The sequence below is a fragment of the Trichechus manatus genome, unplaced genomic scaffold (assembly GCF_000243295.1).
Source record: "Trichechus manatus latirostris isolate Lorelei unplaced genomic scaffold, TriManLat1.0 scaffold00151, whole genome shotgun sequence".
NCBI classification, from domain to species: domain Eukaryota; kingdom Metazoa; phylum Chordata; class Mammalia; order Sirenia; family Trichechidae; genus Trichechus; species Trichechus manatus.
In genome coordinates, this window is record NW_004444087.1 from 4,683,829 (window position 1) to 4,702,366 (window position 18,538).

General features: G+C 49.0%; 1 protein-coding gene and 1 non-coding gene across 2 annotated transcripts in view; both read left to right on the top strand.

Annotated features, from left to right (window-relative positions):
- PRKAR1B (protein kinase cAMP-dependent type I regulatory subunit beta) overlaps window positions 1–18,538 on the top strand; it is a 143,173-nt gene that overhangs the window by 56,359 nt on the left and 68,276 nt on the right. The gene's annotated exons all lie outside the window — the stretch shown is intronic.
- Window positions 10,178–10,248, top strand: TRNAG-UCC (transfer RNA glycine (anticodon UCC)). Its single transcript has one exon. It is a non-coding gene; the product is annotated as a tRNA-Gly (tRNA).

Below are 18,538 nucleotides of genomic sequence, written 5' to 3' on the forward strand. Positions count from 1 at the left end.
TCTAGCCTCCTAACTGTGAGAAAATAAATTTCTGTTTGTTAAAGCCACCTACTTACAGTATTTGTGTTATAGAAACTCTAGATAACTAAGACATCTGCCCAAATGAGATCCTGAACTGGTAAGTGGGCTACAGTCTGCCTTAAAAACAACCACCCAGCCTTCACCTTCAGTTTCCTTCTGCAGGCCGTTCACCTGACCCTCTCCTGTGAGCGATGAAGTCACTCTGTGTTCTCCTTGGGGCAGGAGGAGATGGGTGGGGTTGGGTCTACAGGCCTGGGCTTCCTGCCTGTTCTGCCTGCCTGTGGCGTGACCTTGGGCAAGCCTTGCCCCTTCTCTGGGCCTCCAGCAAGGATGTGGGGTGTTATGGCCTGAATGGTGTCCCTCCAAAAGCTGTGTTGAGGCCCTGGCCCCTGTACCTCTGAGTATGACCCTATTTGGAAATTAAGTTTTTCCTTTGTTATGTTAATGAGGTCATACTGAGCAAGATGGGTCCTAAAGGTGGTGCAAATGGTTACAAACCACTTAGCTGCTAACCAAAAGTTGGAGGTTTGAGTCCCCCGAGAGGTGCCTCAGAAAAAGACTTGATGATGTACTTCCAAGAAATCAGCCATTGAAAACCCTATGGAGCACAGTTCTACTCTGACACACATGGGGTCGCCATGCGTCGGAGTCGACTCCACGGCAGCTGGTTTGGTTTTGGTTTTTGCTAACAGAGAAAGCCTCCTGTGGAGACCCGCTTGGCAGGAGGAAGGAAGGGTCTGTGCATCTCAGAAGGGGTCAGACCCCACTTTGGATCTGTGTACCTCGATTTTGACAATGCTCTATGTGCCCCACCATCTCACAGAGCTGGGTGGGTGGCAGGAGCTGGGCTGGGGGTGATTCCAGCAGAATTTTAAGAGCTTCATTGGCACCCAGGGGTGCCCTGAACAGTGGAGTTGTTTTGTGAGCTGAGGGCTCCCTGTCAGTCCAGGTTAGAAGTGTCTCTGTGTATCAGTCACTTTCCTGTCCAAGCAAGCAAAGGAAGCACTGGTAGCTCTGTGTGTTAGCCTCTTACCTGTCCACAGGTGAGCCACCGGTCTATGGCCTGTATTTTCATTTTCTTACTAGTGACTTTTGAAGTACAAAAGTTTTGTCTTAGTCTCTTAGTGCTGCTGTGACAGAAATACCACAAGTGGGTGGCTTTAACAAATAGAAATTTATTTTCTAACAGTTCAGGAGGCTAGAACCAGGAGGGGAGGCCAGAAGTCTGAATTCAGGACACTCGCAATAGGGGAAGGCTCTCTCTCTCTCTGTCGGCTGGAGGGAATCCTCATCTCAGCCTCTCTAGGTGGCCGTGTGTGGAGTTCCTGGGCGTGTAGACTGGTCTGCCTCCATAGTCTTCAGGCAGTGTTGGTCTTCCCCCTGTGTTTGCTTTCTTTTGTACCTAATCTGCTCTTTTATATCTCAGAAATGAATGACTTAAGACACCCTACACTGAATATAGCCTCATTAACATAACAAAGAAAATCTTATTCCCAAATGGGATTACATCCGCAGGTATATCAAAAACAAAACCGGTTGCCATCCAGTCTATTCCGACTCATAGTGACCCTGTAGGACAGAGTAGAACTGCCCCACAGGGTTTCCAAGGAGCACCTGGTGGATTCAAACTGCCGACCTTTTGGTTAGCAGTCCATTAATCACTGCACCACGAGGGCTCCTCCACAGTTATTGGGGTTAGGATTTACAACCCATATTTTAGGGGGACATAATTCAATCTATAACAAGTTTTAAATTTTTAAGAAGTCTGACCCATCAGTTTTTTTCTTCTATGGTTTATGCTTTTGGTGTTCTATCTAATTACTCTTTGTCCAACCCAAGGTCATAAAGATTTTCTTCTAGAAGTTTGATAGTTTTAGCTCTAGAGTTAGGTCTAGGATCCATTTTGAGTTCTTTTTTTTTTTTGTATGATGTGGAGTAGGGATCGAAGTTCCTTTTTTTTTTTGAGTTGATGTTCATTTGTCCCAGCACCATTTGTTGAAAAGGCCACCCTTCCCCACTGAATGGTGTTGGTACCTGTGTTGAAAATCAGTTGACCATAAGAGTTCGTTTCTGGATTCCGAGTTCTCTCCCATTGCCCTATATGCTGCCCTTGCACCAGTACCTCCCTATCTTGATTACTGTGGCTTTGCAGTAAGTTTTGAAATCAGGTAGTGTCAGTACTCCCACTTTGTTCTAGTTTTTCAAAATTCTTTCGGCTCTTCTACGTTCTTTGCATTGCCATATAAATCTTATGATCAGCTTGTCGATTTCTATAGGAAAAAAAGATAAGAAAAGCCTACCTTGAATTTATAGATCAGCTTGGGGACAACGGCCATTTCGACCACATGGAGTCTTTTCAATTATAAACATGAAATGTCTATGCATTTGTTTATCACTTTAATTTCTCAGAGCACTATTTTGTAGCTTTTAATGGACAAGTCTTCAATGTCTTTTGTTTAACTTCCTCCCTGGCATTTTATTCTTTTCCATGCAACTGTGAAGAAGGCAGCTTTCTTAACAGGGATGGGGCTGACTTTGACTTTGAAGTGAAGGTGGTTGTGGGGGCAAAGGAGTTCTTTAGGGGGCAAGTGTCTACCTTTTGGCTGTTGTGAATAATCCTGCAGTGAACATTGGCATATACGAGTATCTGAGTCCTTGCTTTCACATGTTCAATTCTCTTGGGCACATAATTCAGCAAGGAGGTGCCCCCAGCCTGGATTTGGAGGGTGCTTGTCCGCACATGCTGGAGACTCCACATTGGGAGGTGGATGGGCCACGTGCACAGTGGGATCTGCGCTTTTGCTCTGGGCTCCACCTGTCCTGAGCCATTCTTGAGGTCAATCCTTCAGTCACAACTAAGGGTGTTATCTCCAGCCAGGGAGCTGGGTGCGATCTGCAAACTGGGCTTTAATGATGTGAGGTGTGTTAACTGGCTTCAACAAGACACCTCTGGGACTGGTGTGGGGTGAAGCTGTTCCTCTGGCCGAGCATCAGCCGTTCTGCTCATCTGGGGCTGAAATTTAAATTAAAATTTTCCAAGTTGAGGGACTCATAGGGGTTTCCAAAGATATTCTGAGCTTTCGTTCACAGGTTCATTCCAAGGCGTTTATTAAGTGCCTGCCGTGTGCCTGCAATGGCCAGGACCCTCGGCACATGGACATGCTGCCAGCGTTGGCAAGCTTGGTGGTTGTGGCATCCCCCACCCCAGCCCTTTATGGGAGAGGCAGGTGAACCCTATGGAACAGGGGACCTTGATAAAAGCAGGATGGACTCTTCTTTTTCTCGAGCTCAAGGGATTTTGCAAAAAACAAGCCCCAGGTGTCCGAGCTAAAATCTCATCACTTCGTTCTGCGTCATCGAGTGTAATGTTTGTGCCTCCTGGTTAGGATTCTTCTGCCTGATCGCTTGTTCTTTATCCTTCTAAATGACACTTCAGACTTATTAACAGCAGGAAAAATAGGCCTTTTATTTATTTTCCTTATTTTTGGAAAGAGTATAAAGCATCTTAATAAAGTAATAAAATAATTATAGTGAAGCAAACTATGAAACCATTGCCCAAGTTGAGAGCCAGAGCTTCGTTCACACTTGGTAACAACAGTCCTGTCGGTTGACATTGATTGATCATTGTTTGCCAGGCACTGTTGTGAGTTCTGTGGTCACTCATTCCACAGATGCTCACTCGGGGCTTGCTGCGTGCTGGTGCGGGGCTGGGGTTACAGTGACAAATAGAGCAACTATGGCCCTGCCCCATGAAGCTCTAGTTCCTGGGGAGGAGCTGAACCCAGGAGGGAGTAGGCCGACCTGCCTGACCTGCCCCTGGGGTTGCCCTTTTGAAAGCCCCTTTGAGGCGGAGATGTCAGGAGACAACCACGGGTGCCCATCTGCAGCCAGGGAAGGGAAGCCTTTGTCTCTTGCTCAACAGCTGGCCCAGGGCAGGGCGGGGGGGTCTTGTGGCCCCTGCAGTGGTGGGGCTGGGCAGATCAGGATCTCCCAAGAAGGGCTGGGGCTGGGGCAGAAGGCTGGAGCAGGGCTGGGGAGGCACCGCCACCTGGGGTCACTGTGCTCACACCATTGAGCGTGGAGGGAGGTGGCCTGAAGGAGGGACCAGTCTGAGTGGGTCCTGGTCCAGGCCGGAGGGGCACAAATCTGCCTCCTCTGCCCTGACTGGGAGCTGATCCCACCTGAGGAGGGGCTTGTGCGTGGAGGGGAGGGGGTGAAGGGAGAGTGTACCCCCGTTGAAGGGAACGTCACCACCATGGTGACACGTGCCGGGCAGAGCTCAGTGCTTTGTGGAACCCATACATCCCTCCACACCTGTGTACTTGGGTCCTGTCAATAGCCCATCTCACAGATGAGTAAAGTGAGGCCCGGAGGGTAAGTTACTGGCTGGAGTCACTCAGCCTGCAGGTGACAGAGCTGGGATTTGGGCTCAGTTTTCTGTCTCTGAAGCCCGTGAACCACCATGCCCTGCTGCTTCATGCTGCGGAAAACTCAGGACCCCAGTCTCTGTCCAGTCTCTTCTCTCTGCCTGCTCAAAAGCCCCGTCCTCTGCCCGCTGTGAAGGAGAGGGTGTTTCCTGAAGCCATCCACAGGATAAAGTCCCAGTGGGTCTTGGAGGACAGACATGTCCTGAGCCTTCCTGGCTCCACGCCTGCATCTAGTGCCTGGGGACCTTGTTCTGGAGCTGCCCAAGAGGCACTGGGGTCCCACTGTGCATCTGCTAGGAAGGGACTGTGGGGTCATTGTGCATCTGCTAGGAAGGGACTGGGGGGTCAGTGTGGGGGCATGTGTGGAGAGCAGTGTGCTGGGCGTGGCAGTGTCCACTTACTGGTTAATTCCCTGCGGAGACTCTATGATCCAGCCCCTTTCGTATCCCCATTTCAGACTGCAAAGTGAGGGCCGGTCTGGGCGTTAACATGACATCTGGCCCAGATTCCGGAATACTCCAGGGCCTGCTGGGGGCAGGCGGTCCTGAGATGGGGGAGCTGGCCTGGTGAGGGCTGGGCCTTCCCATGAGCAGTGACCACAGCTTGGTTGCTTCTGCCCTGGAGACTGTGGGCCCAGCATGGCCAGATCTCCGGAACTTTCCAGAGGCACTAAAAATCCAGACTTTATATGGAAATGTCCTGATTTTTTTTTTTTACTTTTTTAAACTTTTTATTCTGGAAAGATTTCACACAGAAACGTTTCAGGAAGAGTGCAGTGAAGCCCCTATCCCCTTCACCTGGAGTCACCAGTTAGCATTTGGGGGTGTCGTTTTGCTACGTTTGCTGTATCACTCTCACCTTCTGTCTCTGTCTACACACACATATTATCACCACACTTATTATTATATGAATCGTTTGAGAGTAAGCTTCAGACAACATGAACCTTTGCCCTTAAATCCTTCAGCGCGTATCTGAGAACAAGGGTCCTCAAAGTACAATAATCATACCCACTGGGATAGCAATTATCAGAAAACAAGTATTAGTGAAGATGTGAATAAGTCGGAACCCTTGTGTATTGCTGGTGGGACTGTGACATGGTGTAGCTGCTGCGGAAAACAGTTTGGCAGTTTCTCAGTAAGATGAACATAGAATTACCTTGTTGTTTTTGTTGAGTGCCGTTGAATTGATTTCAACTAATGGAGACTCCAAGGGACAGAGTAGAACTGTCCCATAGGGTTTTCTAGGCTGTAATCTTTACAGGAGCAGATCGCCAGGTCTTTCTTCCTCAGAGCCACTGGGTGGGTTCAAACCGCCAGCCTTTCAGTTAGCAGCCAAGAGCTTAACTGTTGCACCACCAGGGCCTCTAGAATTAACCTTAAGACTCAGGAATTCCACATCTTGGTATATACCCAGAAGACTTGAAAGTAGGGATTCAAACAGATAGATGTACACCAGTGTTCACTGCAACACAATTCACAATAGCCAAAAGCTGGACACAACCCAAGTGTCCATCAACTGATGAAGGATAAACAAAATGTGGCCCATCCATACAATAGAATATTACTCAGCCGTAAAGAGAAATGAAGTTCTGGTACAAGCTACAACACAGATGAACCTTGAACACATTATGCTGAGTGAAAGGAACAGACACAAAAGGACACATATTTTATCATCCCATTTATAGGAATGTCCAGAAGGAGGGAGGTTGAGCTGGGACTACCATTGTGGATTCATAAATTTAAACGTAGTTGTTTCTGGAGTCCTGGTGGCCCAGTGGTTAAGAGCTCTGCTACAAACCAAAAAGTCGGAAGTTAGAATCCACCAGCTGCTCCTGGGAAACCATATGGAGCAGTTCTGGTCTGTCCTGTAGGGTCACTATGAGTTGGAATTGACTCGACGGTAATGAGTTTGTCTATTTTTGGTTTTATTGTATTTCTATCCATTGCAGTCCTGGTCCTGACTGATGCTCCAGCTGTGGCATCTCTGGTGCTGGGTGCCTCTTTGGGTTGATGGGGTGGCTCCTGAGTCCAACATGAGCCTCGTCATCCATGTCATCCTCCTCACTTTCTGGTGCCTCGGGGTATTGCAGGCGCATCTTCTGCCCCACACCTGGAATCAGTCTTTTTCTCCAGAGAGCCTGGTTCCTCTTAGCGGGAAATTGTATTTAGAGACCACAACCTTGGTGCTCATTGCTACTAGGTTTGTCATTGTGTGGGATTTTTTCTTCTTTTTCTGTTTTGAGATAAAATACATCATGAGTTCATATTGATGCCTTCAGTTCAAATTCAGAGCTGCAGAGCTTTTACATAGCTTTTTCTCCCAGGCTGAAAATCCCAGTTCTAAATGACACCAACAAAAAAATTCATTTGCTTTATCCCATAAAACACACACACCTCATCTCAGAAAAATAATGCCAGTACTACCACCAGCAATATGATCACTGAAAACAGCCTAGGATGTTGATCTCAAGTTCATCTTGTCCTTAGGTATCACTGTGTTTTAAAGCCACTTGGCTTTCTGTGTGGCTGGAAACTGGACACACATTTAAATTCCTTTGTTGCTTCCTACTTTTGATTTGTGTTACTTCTTAAATCTCGTTTTTGTAATCACATAAAATATTAATATGATTCCAAAACCACGAATATACAAGACAAGGTATATTCAGAAGGGTCTTCCTTTATCCCTGTATCCCCCTGCACTCCCTACAAACACTATTCCTTCCTTTCACCTCTAAACAAAAAAAGCAAACCTGTTGCCGTGGACTCGACCCCAGCGCATGGTAGCCCCATGTGTGTCAGAGTACATAGGGTTTTCAGGCCTTTTTTCCAAGGCGCCTCTGGGTAGACTCAAACCTCCAACCTTTCAGTTAGCAGCTGAGTGTGTTTACCATTTGCACCACCCGGGGACTCCCCTTTCGCCTGTAGGTAACCATCGTTTAGTTTTATGATTTGTCTGTCCATGGCTTTAAAGCAGCAGATGTGCATATAGACTTGCACCCTCCCACCTTTCTCAGAGACAGAGTAGCGTACTATGCACACTTTTCTTGCTGCTCTTTTCATTTAATGTCATGTCCTGGAGATCACTTCTTAGCAGGATGAAGAAAAGATGATTGGAGGAGGACTTTTGACAGCATGATAGTTTTGAACATAATTCCAGGGCAGGGAGTGGTGGGGATGGTAAATCTGCTCCCTTCGATGCAGCATGACTTGATCTAATTGATGCCCCCTACAAGTTGGCAAGGAGGGCTACCCCACACCCATTTTACAGAGGAGGAAACTGAGGCGCAGGAAGGTGAATGTCAGAGTCAGGACTGGGGCCCAGGTGTCTGCTCCCCAACGAGGCCCTGCACCCACCACCCCATGCCTTAGGTGGACCTGGCTGTGCCCTCCATACATGACTGGTGGATGCAGGGCCATGGAGGATCTCAATTGGGTTCTGCCTGTGGCTGGACTCCGAGGCGGGAGACCCTGTAAAGCGCTAGACCTGTTGTAGGTGTGGCTCGGAATCTGCCTAATTGCTTTATTGTTGGCAGGAGGTGTGCTTCAAGTGTATCTAAGCGTGTCTGGCGGTGCTAGGGTGTTTGTGGAAACCAGGTGAGGAATTCAGCCCCGGCATTTCTGTGTAAGAGTGAGGGTGTGTGAACCCAACGCTGTCCTTGGCCTTGCCTCAAAGGGTGGCATCACGCAGCTCTGACCACAGAAGGCTTGGGCATGGCCCTAGCCGTGGAGTCATCCACACACCGGGTAGCTGTACTCGACGTGCTCTGTGCACTAGGGGTTCCCCAGTCCTGCAGAGAAGGCTCGCTCCTCAAGAGCCAGCACCACGATGGGGTGGAGTGAGGGCTGGTGGCTCCAATGGTGACACAGACGCAGGTTATCAGTGCTGGGAGCTGAGCGTGGGCCACGGTGACTCTCCCCTGGGTGAAGGCTGGGGACATTCTGTGGAGCTGGGTGTGTGTGTGGGGGGTGCAGCTGATGGGCCCGATGGCTAGCAGGAGGGTTTGTTCCAAAGCTGGGGCCTTGGCATGGAGTTGACATGGAGTTGGCGTGGAGTTGATGTGGAGTTGGCATGGAGTTGGCATGGAGTGGGCAGTGCTTACCACAGTGACAACATGGATGGTCCCCAAACAGCCCCTTGAAGTTAAGGAGAGAAATGCCTTCTTACAGGTATAGTGTTATACCGTGCCTGGCAGAACTTAACATTATTTAAAAAAGAATGGTTTTTAATTTGATAATAGATACACATGGTATATGTTGAAATGCTATAAAAGCATAAACCAACACCTGCCCCTGCACCTGTTTCCCTCCGCAGTGGCTTTCACTGTTAACTGTGTGTGTGCATACATGTGAGTGTGAGTGTGTGTGTGAGTGTGATTGTGTGCATGTGTATATGTGCGTGTGTGCCAGTGTGTGTGTGCACAGGTCATTCCAGAGATTGTCCATTATACAAGCATATGCATATTCCTGATTGCCTACAACATTCTCTGTCCCACTAACTGCTTTCTTTACTTCACGATTTATCTTGGAGATGGTTCCAGGTCGGTATGTAAAGAGCTGCCTCATTCTTTTTCTTTTTTTTTAACTTTATTTTTGTATTTTTAAAATTTGTATCATGGTAAAGTATATACAACAAAAAATTGCCGTCTGAACCATTTGTACGTGTACAATGCAGTGACATTAATACATTCAACATATTGTGCAACCATCACCATTATTGGTTTGTAAAAGGTTTGCATCCCACCAAACAGAACTCAGTGCCCCTTCAGCAGTAGCTCCTCTCCTCCCTCTCCCTAGTCCCTGATAACCTCTAACCTCTACCCTGTCTCTAATCCTCACTCTTTAACAACCCCACAGGACCCCTAGCATGCGCGCATCACCCTTTGCTCAGCTGGCCCTGTCTGCGGGTCTGTCATCTCGGGTGTTTGTACTCAGGGCTGTGGTGGGTCCCAGAGGTACCTTTGCCTGGCCAAGTTTCCTTCTTCAGGGGCTTCGTGCAGGGCTGAGGGTGGGCGGAGCTCCTGGGGTGCCGAGGCCGGCTTCAGTCCTGGTGCCTGGCGACCCTGGAACCAGCCTGGCATAGCGGTTCAGGTTTCATTCAGTCTCTACACAGGTCATTCAGCGACACGGGTCACGGTCTGCACAACGCGTGAACATTCTCATTTCTGCTGTGGCTGTTCTATCTCCATTACTAGTCTGGTTTCTCCGCCCCCTCACGTTCTCATCTTTGTTTTAATTGTTGACCATTTTGAAACAAGTGCTTTTAAAACTTGGAATCATCCGTTTATTACTGGCATTTGAAAACCAGGAGATAGCACTGAAACCTGTGGAATTCCATCTTATTTTGAAAACCAGAATGTTATGCTGTTGTGTGGGGGCCTTCGTTCACCCTGATGTTGGTGCTCCCCGGAGACAGATGTGTGCTAGCCCCCGTCCCCCAACCCCTGACCCACCTGGTCCCAGGGGCGGCTGAGTTTTCCAGTTTTCGAGACTGTTATCCATGATCCCTGCAGCCCCTGGGGTGGCTGTCTGTGCTCATTGTTGGACTCATACAGGATGGGTTTGTGGCAGGTCGTCGCCCAGACCGTTAAATAGGGCCATGGTCCTGGAAGGTCAGAGTGCGGCGCCTCTGACCCCCAGGACTAGCCTCACACATTCTGTTTTTTAAAAACTATGTGTTTTTCCTTAGGATGAAGGGCCAGAGCAATTTTAATAGTGATAATAATAACGAGGGCAGTGGTGGTTCAGTGGTAGAATTCCCTCCTTCCATGTGGGAGACCCAGGTTCGATTCCCGGCCAGTGCACCTCACGCACAGCCACCTCCCGTCTGTCATTGGAGGCTTGCATGTTGCTATGATGCTGAACAGGTTTCACTGGAGCTTCTAGACTGTGATGGACTAGGAAGAAAGGCCTGGTGATTGACTTAAGAAAATTGGCCAATGAAAACCTCATGGATCACAATGGCCCAGTCCAAAACTGATCTCGGAGATGGCGCAGGACTGGGTTTTGTTTCATTGTTTGGGGTCTTGCTGTGGGTAGCGGCTGACTCGACGGCACCTAACAACAAAAACAACAATAAAATCAATTGGAGTCTGCCTGTTTCCTCCCCACGGGGAGCCACAGGTCCCCCATGGCACTGTAGAGACCTCCCACACACGCTTAGGGGCTCCTCCCGGAACCTCATCCAGCCCAGCCTCTCCCCAGCTGGGCTCTCTGCAGGTGGTCCGCCTGGCCAGGTTTCTCCTTCAGACTGGGTTCCTGAGCCTGCCAGCCTGCTCAGCTGTCTCCCCTGTTGAGTGCCATGACCACCCTCACCTGTCCCCCTTGGAGGGGCTCCAGATTGAGTGGGGGCATCTGCTGACTCCAGCCGCCCACACCTCCAGGCTGGAATCTGGCCCTTTGAAGCTGCGCCGGGAGCCGCTGATGGGTTTCACAGCCCTGGAAAGAAGACACCCCCCCCACCCTCCAAAAAGCCCAAGACGGGACGTTCCAGGGATCCCACAGGCAGACCGGCTGCGGCTGATTCTCCTGCCCACACGTTGGAAGCCGAGTCCAGCGGAAGTAACAGTGCTGGTGTTCAGAACTTCGTGAGGGGACCAGGACTTCACTGGGTTTGGAATTAGCAAGGTGCCTGTGACCCTGGAGAGCATTTTCTGCCCTGGGGAGTGGCTAAGGAGAAAGAGGGCAGAAATGGCTGGGGGGCTTCCTAGTCTCTGGACCTGCCCCCACCCTTGGAGGTGGTGGCACTGAGATGGGCAGAGGAGGGTCTTCTCCACGGTGTGTGGTATCCTGTGTTTGCAGAGCAGCTTGGCCTTTTCAGTATGTTCCTTCATTCTTCAGTCAGCAAGGACTGAGCTCTGGTGTGCTGGTTTTTAGGGTACAGAGAGGAGCCTCAGATTCTTCCCTGAGGGGTTCAAAATTGGGGCCTGGTGGGGAGCATCCACCATTATACAAACTACCAAACCAGTTGCTATCGAGTCAGTTCTGACTCATGGCAACCCCACGTGTGTCAGAATAGATCTGAGTTCCATAGAGTTTTCAATGGCTGATTTTTCGGAAGTAGATCACCAAGCCTTTTTTCCGAGGTGCCTCTGGGTGGACTCAAACTTCCAATCTTTCACAGCCAAGTGTGTTAACTGTTTGTACCACACTGGAATTCCTACACAAAGTACTGTGGAACCCAAAGAGCAGGAGCCGTTGAGACTGATTTGAGGGAGGGGTGAGGAATCCTGGAGGACTTCCTGGAGGAGGTGAGGTGAGTGGGGCTTGGATTAGCATTTGGCTGGTAGTGCAGTGGACGTGGATCCCTGACTCTCGCCTGGGCCTTCAGGTGAGAATGGGCCAGAACCTTCCGTTGCCCAGCTGTGTCAGAGCTGGTGGAGAGTGGGGTTTCTGACCTGTACCCCACCTGTGCTCACCTCCCTCCAGCCCCAGCTCCCAGATGCCTTGGCAGCTGTGTGACAGCGCAGAGCAGGACCTTGTTCTTCCTCCAGAAATGAAACCATTGACAAAAGACTCAGAACCTGAGTCTCAAGAGGTCAGCCTCTGGAGGGGAATCTTGGGACCTCTGCCTCTGCCTGCTGATTTGGCCCTGCCATGGGGGCCTGGTTTCCTGGCCTCAACCCCCCGGCCTCACACCTGCCGGTGCCAGGGGCTCTGATGAGCTTCCCAGCTGTGAGCTTGGTTACAGCATGTGGGATGCCAGGGCTCAACTAACTGGTCTTACCATGCATACTGCAATAAATAAAATTACAAAACCACAATACATGCTAATTATAAGAAAAACTGGGGAGTACACTATGTATTCAGTCTACCTCATGGACAAGAAAGAGAGTGAAAAGTACTCATACTCCCCATCCACCCAGAGACGGCCATTGTCCACATTGAGCACAGATATCCCATCTATCATATCTGTTTGGAAAAATCTGATTATACCACATATACTAGCTTACTTTGGATACGTCATCGGGAAAAGACCAGTCTAGAGAAGGACATCCTCTTTGGTATAGTGGAGGGTCAGTGAAAATGAGGGAGACCCTCAATGAGACGGTTTGACACAATAGCCACAATGGACTCGAACATACCAATGATGGTGAGGATAGAGCAGGACCTGGCAGTATTTTCCTGGTTTACGTGGGATTGCTATGAGTTGGAGCCGACTTGACGGCAACTAACGACAACTGCTTTGTAACCCATTACTTCCTAGTCACAGGATGACCGTCACCCATCTCTCCAAGTGCATTTCTGCAGCACATGGAACGTTACCGCCCTGTGCTCTGTTCTGTAATTTAATTCACCAGGCCCCAGCTGTTGGACATGGCAGTCTCTGGTGACTATGGGCAGCACGTGATAAACGGCCTTGTGGCCAGATTTCATGTATGTTTACGTCGTTTCTATAGTGAAAATTTGTGGAAATGAAAAGCTCACTCCCAAATATGTCACCCACCCAAAACTGCGGGTGCCAATGTCCTCACAGTTGGATTCTGATGCCCCAGGTCTGACTTGGCTCGGGCATCTGGGGACCCAGGGGCCTGTGGCCAGTGGTCAGAAGTTTCCAGTCCTGGGTGAAGTGAACACTTGGCATGGACCTCCCTCAGATCTGCTCTCCGCCTTGAACCCTGGGCATTCCTGTGTTTTCCTCTGCAATGCTGGCACCACATCCACAGACAAGGGTGACACTGGGTCTCGTGGGGTTGAGGCTTCCCGGGGAGGGGGTGCTTTTAATAAATCTGGAGCTGTTGTCTCCAGCCAGGAGTGAGACCGCCCTACTTCCATCGCGGTGAACGGCCAGCGCTGAGTTATTGCTGTTTGGAGAGAATTATTTGGAAACTGGCAGTAAACAGAGGAGTGTTATGGGCATTTCTCCAAACAGCGGAGGAGCCTAAACACAAGCTGGGGCGCCATGTCTGGGCGCTGGGTGAGCGGCAGATGGAGGCCCCTCTGTCACCTGGGCCGGGACAGCAGATTAACCAGGCACTGCTCAGAGCCCGGCACACTGGAGGTTTGTCCGAGAGTCCAGGTCCTGCCTTCTCTCGACAGCACCAACCCAGAAGTCCAAACCAGCAGCAGAGAGAAGTTCCGCTGGGGCAAGGGTAGCAAGTTGAGCTCTTTCAAAACAATTTTTGAAGGAGATTTGAGACTCTGTGCTAGTTGTATCCCCCCCGCTGCCCCGGTATGGCATCATTTGAGGTCAGAAAAACACGTGTGTGCACTTGGGCAGTTTTCTGCCCCCAGCAGGAATCTTCTTCTGACCTTCTCTTTGCATCGCTTACAGTTGAACCTGCTCCTTGTCCACATGAACACGCGCAAACCGCGGTCACTGCCTCTGTGCTGTGATATTTGACATCACCAGCCAGAGTATCAGCATGCTCCTGAGGGTTTGCAAGTTTTCAAAATGTGTTGTTGTTAGCTGTCATAGAGTTGACCCCATGTCCAGTGGAACGAAACACTGCCTGATCCTGTACCACCTTTATGGTCATTGGTGTGCTGGAGTCCATTGTTGCAGCCACTGAATATTTTGAGTGCCTTCCAACCTAGGGGGGCTCATCTTCCAGTGCTGTATCAGACAATATCCTGTTGTGATCCACAGGGTTTTCACTGGCTGATTCTCAGAAGTAGATTGCCAGGCCTTTCTTCCTAGTACATCTTAGTCTGGAAGCCCCACTGAAACCTGTTCACCATCACAGCAGCACGCAAACCTCCACTGACAGAGGGGTGGTGGCTGCCCCTGAGGTGCATTGGCCAGGAATCAAACCCAGGTCTCCCACATGGAAGGCGAGAATTCTACTACCAAATTACCACTGACCTCCTTCAAAATATGTAGTTAAAAATATATATGTATTTATATATATGTATTCCAAAATATAAAATAAAAAATATATAAATTTTTCAAAATATGAAGTTAAAAAGAATTAGATATGTTGAAAGAGCAAATGCAATTTGTTTTATTACAGGAGGAGGCCCAGCTTACTATTTTTCACTGCTGTAACTGTCACGGTGTTTTTGCTTAAAATTCTTCCTTTATTTTTTGGCCCCAAGGGGTTATTCTAAAGTGCGGAGATGTGGCTTGTTGGAGGAGGGGAGAGAGGGGTTATATATGGTGGAAGCCTCCAACTCCCATCCATGCTTCTCTGGCCCCAGGAGGGGTTGGGTGGCCTTGGGAGGGGCCAGGTAGCCTTGGGAGGGGCTGGGTGGACTAGGGAGGGGTCGAGTGCTCGGTGGGCTCCAGATGCATCTTTCATTGGCTATTGGGTGCCCTCTCTCCCTATCCTCTGCCCCCACCCAGGTGGCCAGGGCGCCCTCCCAGAACTGGCCCAACCTGTTTGCTTTGGCAGGTTTCTTTGCAAGGTTGGGGGGGTTGTTTACCTGGCAGGCCACCTACAGGCTGCAGCTCCACAATATACTAGAAATGTAAACCAGTAAAAAAAAGAAAGGAAAGCCATAGCCTTATTTGAGGCTGGCTGAGCTCCCTGTTGCATCCCTCCCGAGGGCCCCTGAGGTGTGTATGAGCCTTTTAGGGGGCTAGGGAAAGGGCTCTGAGCTGCCCCGCCAGTGGGGTTTGGAAGCAGCAGGAACAATTCTGAGTGCTCATTGCTTCCTAAGCACTACACAGGTATCACTGTGTAGGGCCATGGGGTGGGCATGTTGTCATGCTCCTTTACAGATAACGTGAAATCCTTTGAGACTCAGTCCCTGGGTTCCCCCAGGCAAAGCACAGTGGGGTGCTGTCATTTGTCACTGGGCTGACCCCATGCCCTTGTGATGAAATCCCCAGCTGTCTCTCCCACTGGGCATTGAGCCCCTCAGGCAAACTCAAAAGCCTTGGGGACCAGGAATTCCATTAGTGAGGTGGGGTCAGTGCGGATCTTGGTGAACTTGTGCCCTGACCAGGTGGAGAGTGGGCAGTAAGGATGGAATTCCTGCTCTGTGAGCATGTAGGTCCTGTGTTACCAGATCTTCTTCTTCTTCTTTTTTAAAGAAAAGCTAGAGATTTGGATTTTTAGGAACCCTCTCAATTTTTAAATGTTGGGCGCTAACTTCAAAATGCTGCCAGTATTGACACATGAAGACATAGAGAACTTGAAGAGATCAGCAAGCATTAAGTCAAGTGAAATGGTAACCTTCCGTTCCAAAGGGGCCCAGGCCCCAGGGAGTTTACAGGTGAGTTCTGCCAAACTGCGACCAGCAGTCTGTTCTTAAGTTTACAAGTTGCTCCAGAAAATAGAAAACAGGAGGAAGCTGCCCAGCTTGTGTGCGGCCAGTGTAATCTTGATTATAAATCTTGATGAGGACAATACAAGAAAAGGGAACTCTAGGCACACTTCATTATAAATGTAGGTGCCCAAATCCTAAATAGCCAAACAGAACCAACAGTATTTAAAAAACCATACGATATAACCAAGTAGAGTTTATTTAGAATGCAAGCATGTTTCTATAGCAGAAAACTCTGTACATATAAACCACCCTATTAGTAAATCACAGGAGAAAGCAATATGATATATCTCATAGATGATGTAGGAGTTTCCTAGGCTGCAGTGACATAGTACCACAAACTGGCTTATAAGAACTGAAATGTATTCTCTCATAGTTTGGGAGTCTGGGAGTCCAAGATCAGGGTGTCAGCAGGGTGACACTCTCTCTGAAGGCTTTAGGAGAAGACCCTTCCTTGTCTCTTGCAGCTTCTTGTAGCCCCGGGCATTCCTTGACTTGCAGATGCATCTTTACATGATTATCTTCCTGCTGGGTATCTTTCTGTGTCTCTTCTCCTCTTTTGTAAGGGCATCACTAAGATTGGATTGGAGGGGCAGTGGTGGTTCAGTGGTAGAATTCTCGCCTTCCATGTGTGGGAGCCAGGTTCAATTCCTGGCCAGTGTACCTCATGCGCAGCCACCACCCATCTGTCAGTGGAGGCTTCCATGTTTCTAGGATGCTGAACAGGTTTCAGTGGAGCTTCCGGACTAAGACAGAGTAGGAAGAAAGGCTTGGCCACCTACTTCTGAAAATCAGCCAATGAAAACCCTATGGATCACAACAAGCCCTATGAGATCCCCAACCTATTATGGGGATGGCCCAGGACCAGGCAGCGTTCCATCGTGCGTGGGAGTATCCATGACTTAGGGCTGAGTCGACATCAGCTAACAACAATAACAACAGAATTTTCATAGAGGTGAGAGGCCATTCAGTGCAGTGGTTAAGGGCAAAGACTGCAGCTAGATTACCTGGTCTTGAATCCCAGCTCTACTGCTTACTAGCTGTGTGACTTTGGGCAAGTTACTTAACCTCTCTGTGCCTCAGTCCCCTCTCCCCTCCCCCCATAAATGAGGATAATGGGAATACGATAATAAATATCACAAGGTTGTTGTGAGAATTAAATGAGCTAATACATGTAAAAGAGCCCTGGTGGCGCAGTGGTTAAACGCTCAGCTGCTAACTGAAAGGTTGGCAGTTCAAACCCACCAACTGCTCTGTAGGAGAAAGATGTGGCAGTCTGCTTCCGTAAAGATTTACAGCCTTGGAAACCCTATGGGGCAGTTCTGCTCTCTCTTAGTAGGGTCGTTATGAGTTGGAATCGACTCAATGGAAACAGGTTTTTTAATACATGTAAAACATGTAGAGTACTGGCACATCCAAAACCAAACCCACTGCTGCTGAGTTAATTTGGACTTATAGTGACCCTATAGGGCAGAGGAGAACTGCCCCCAGTGGGTTTCCAAGGCTGTAATCTTTACGGAAGCAGAATGCTACATCTTTCTTCAGCGGAACAGCTGGTAGGTTTGAACCGCTGACCTTTTGGTTAGCAGCCGAGCACTTAACCACAGTGCCACCAGGGCTCCTTTACTGGCACATAGTATGTGCTATATATGTGTGACATACGGATGGACTGATCGGTGGATGCAGTTGGGAAGATTGGCTGACTATATGGGAAAACCACTAGCTTTCTCTCGATTTGTTATACTGTGGTGGCTTGCATATTGCTGTGATTCTGGAAGCTGTGCCACTGGTATTTCAAATACAGCAGGGTCAGCGGAACTTCCAGATTGAGACAGACTAGGAAGAAAGGCCTGGTGATCTACGTCAGCCAAGGAAAACCCCGTAGTTCACAGCTGAACATTGTCCGAATCGCTCATTTTGGATGCATCATCAATTGCTGGAGGAGGACATTGTGTTTGGTGAAGTAGAGGGCCAGCAAGGGCAAGGGAGACCCTCAGTGAGATGGATTGGCACGATAGCCACAATGATGAACTTAAACATGCTGGCAACTGTGAGAATGACACAGGACCGGGCAGTGTTTCATTCTGTTGTACATGGGGATCGTCAGGAGTTGGAGCTGACTCGACAGCAGATATCTGTCTGGGGAAATCAAACCAGATTGCCTACCTGGTGGACAAAAGACCTAAATATGGAAGTTAAAACGACATACTTAGTAGATGGTAACAAAGGAGACTATTTTTGTTACCTGGTTTTGGCGCTCAGTTGGAGCGAGGCAGTGTAAGGTGAAGGGAAGCGGGCTTTGGAAGCATTCTCAGGTCTTGTTCCTCCGGAGGAATCCAGTGCGAGTCACAGCCTGCGCGCGTTGGGGCCCCAGGGCCGGGCCGTCAGGGCGGAGAGGAAATGTGGGTATTTCCTCCGAAGACAGATGGCATTTTCCAGATGGACTCGATAGGGCTGTTTTATCCTTCGTGTGCCCCATCAGCATCCAAAAAAAGATAAAATCTAGGCTTTAAAAAGTTAAAACATTTTAGGGCAGTGAAACTATTCTGCCTGACACTGTAATGGTGGACGCCTGACATGATGTATTCGTCAAAACCCACAGGACTGTACAACAGCAAGAATGAACCTCAATGTAAACTCTGGACTTCAGTTAATAATACTGTGTCAGTACTGGTTCATCAATTGTAAGAAATGCAAGCTGTTAATCATAGGGGCAGCGAGTGCAAGGGGAGAGGGTATATGGGAACTCTGTGATTTCTGAGCCTTGTGAGCCTGGGTTGGCTTCTCAGCACCTTCTGAAACATATTTAACCTTTTAAAGGTAGAAACCTTGTGCCAAATTTTTACCTTGGTTTCTTTTGATAACAGGTAACAAAGTTTGGCA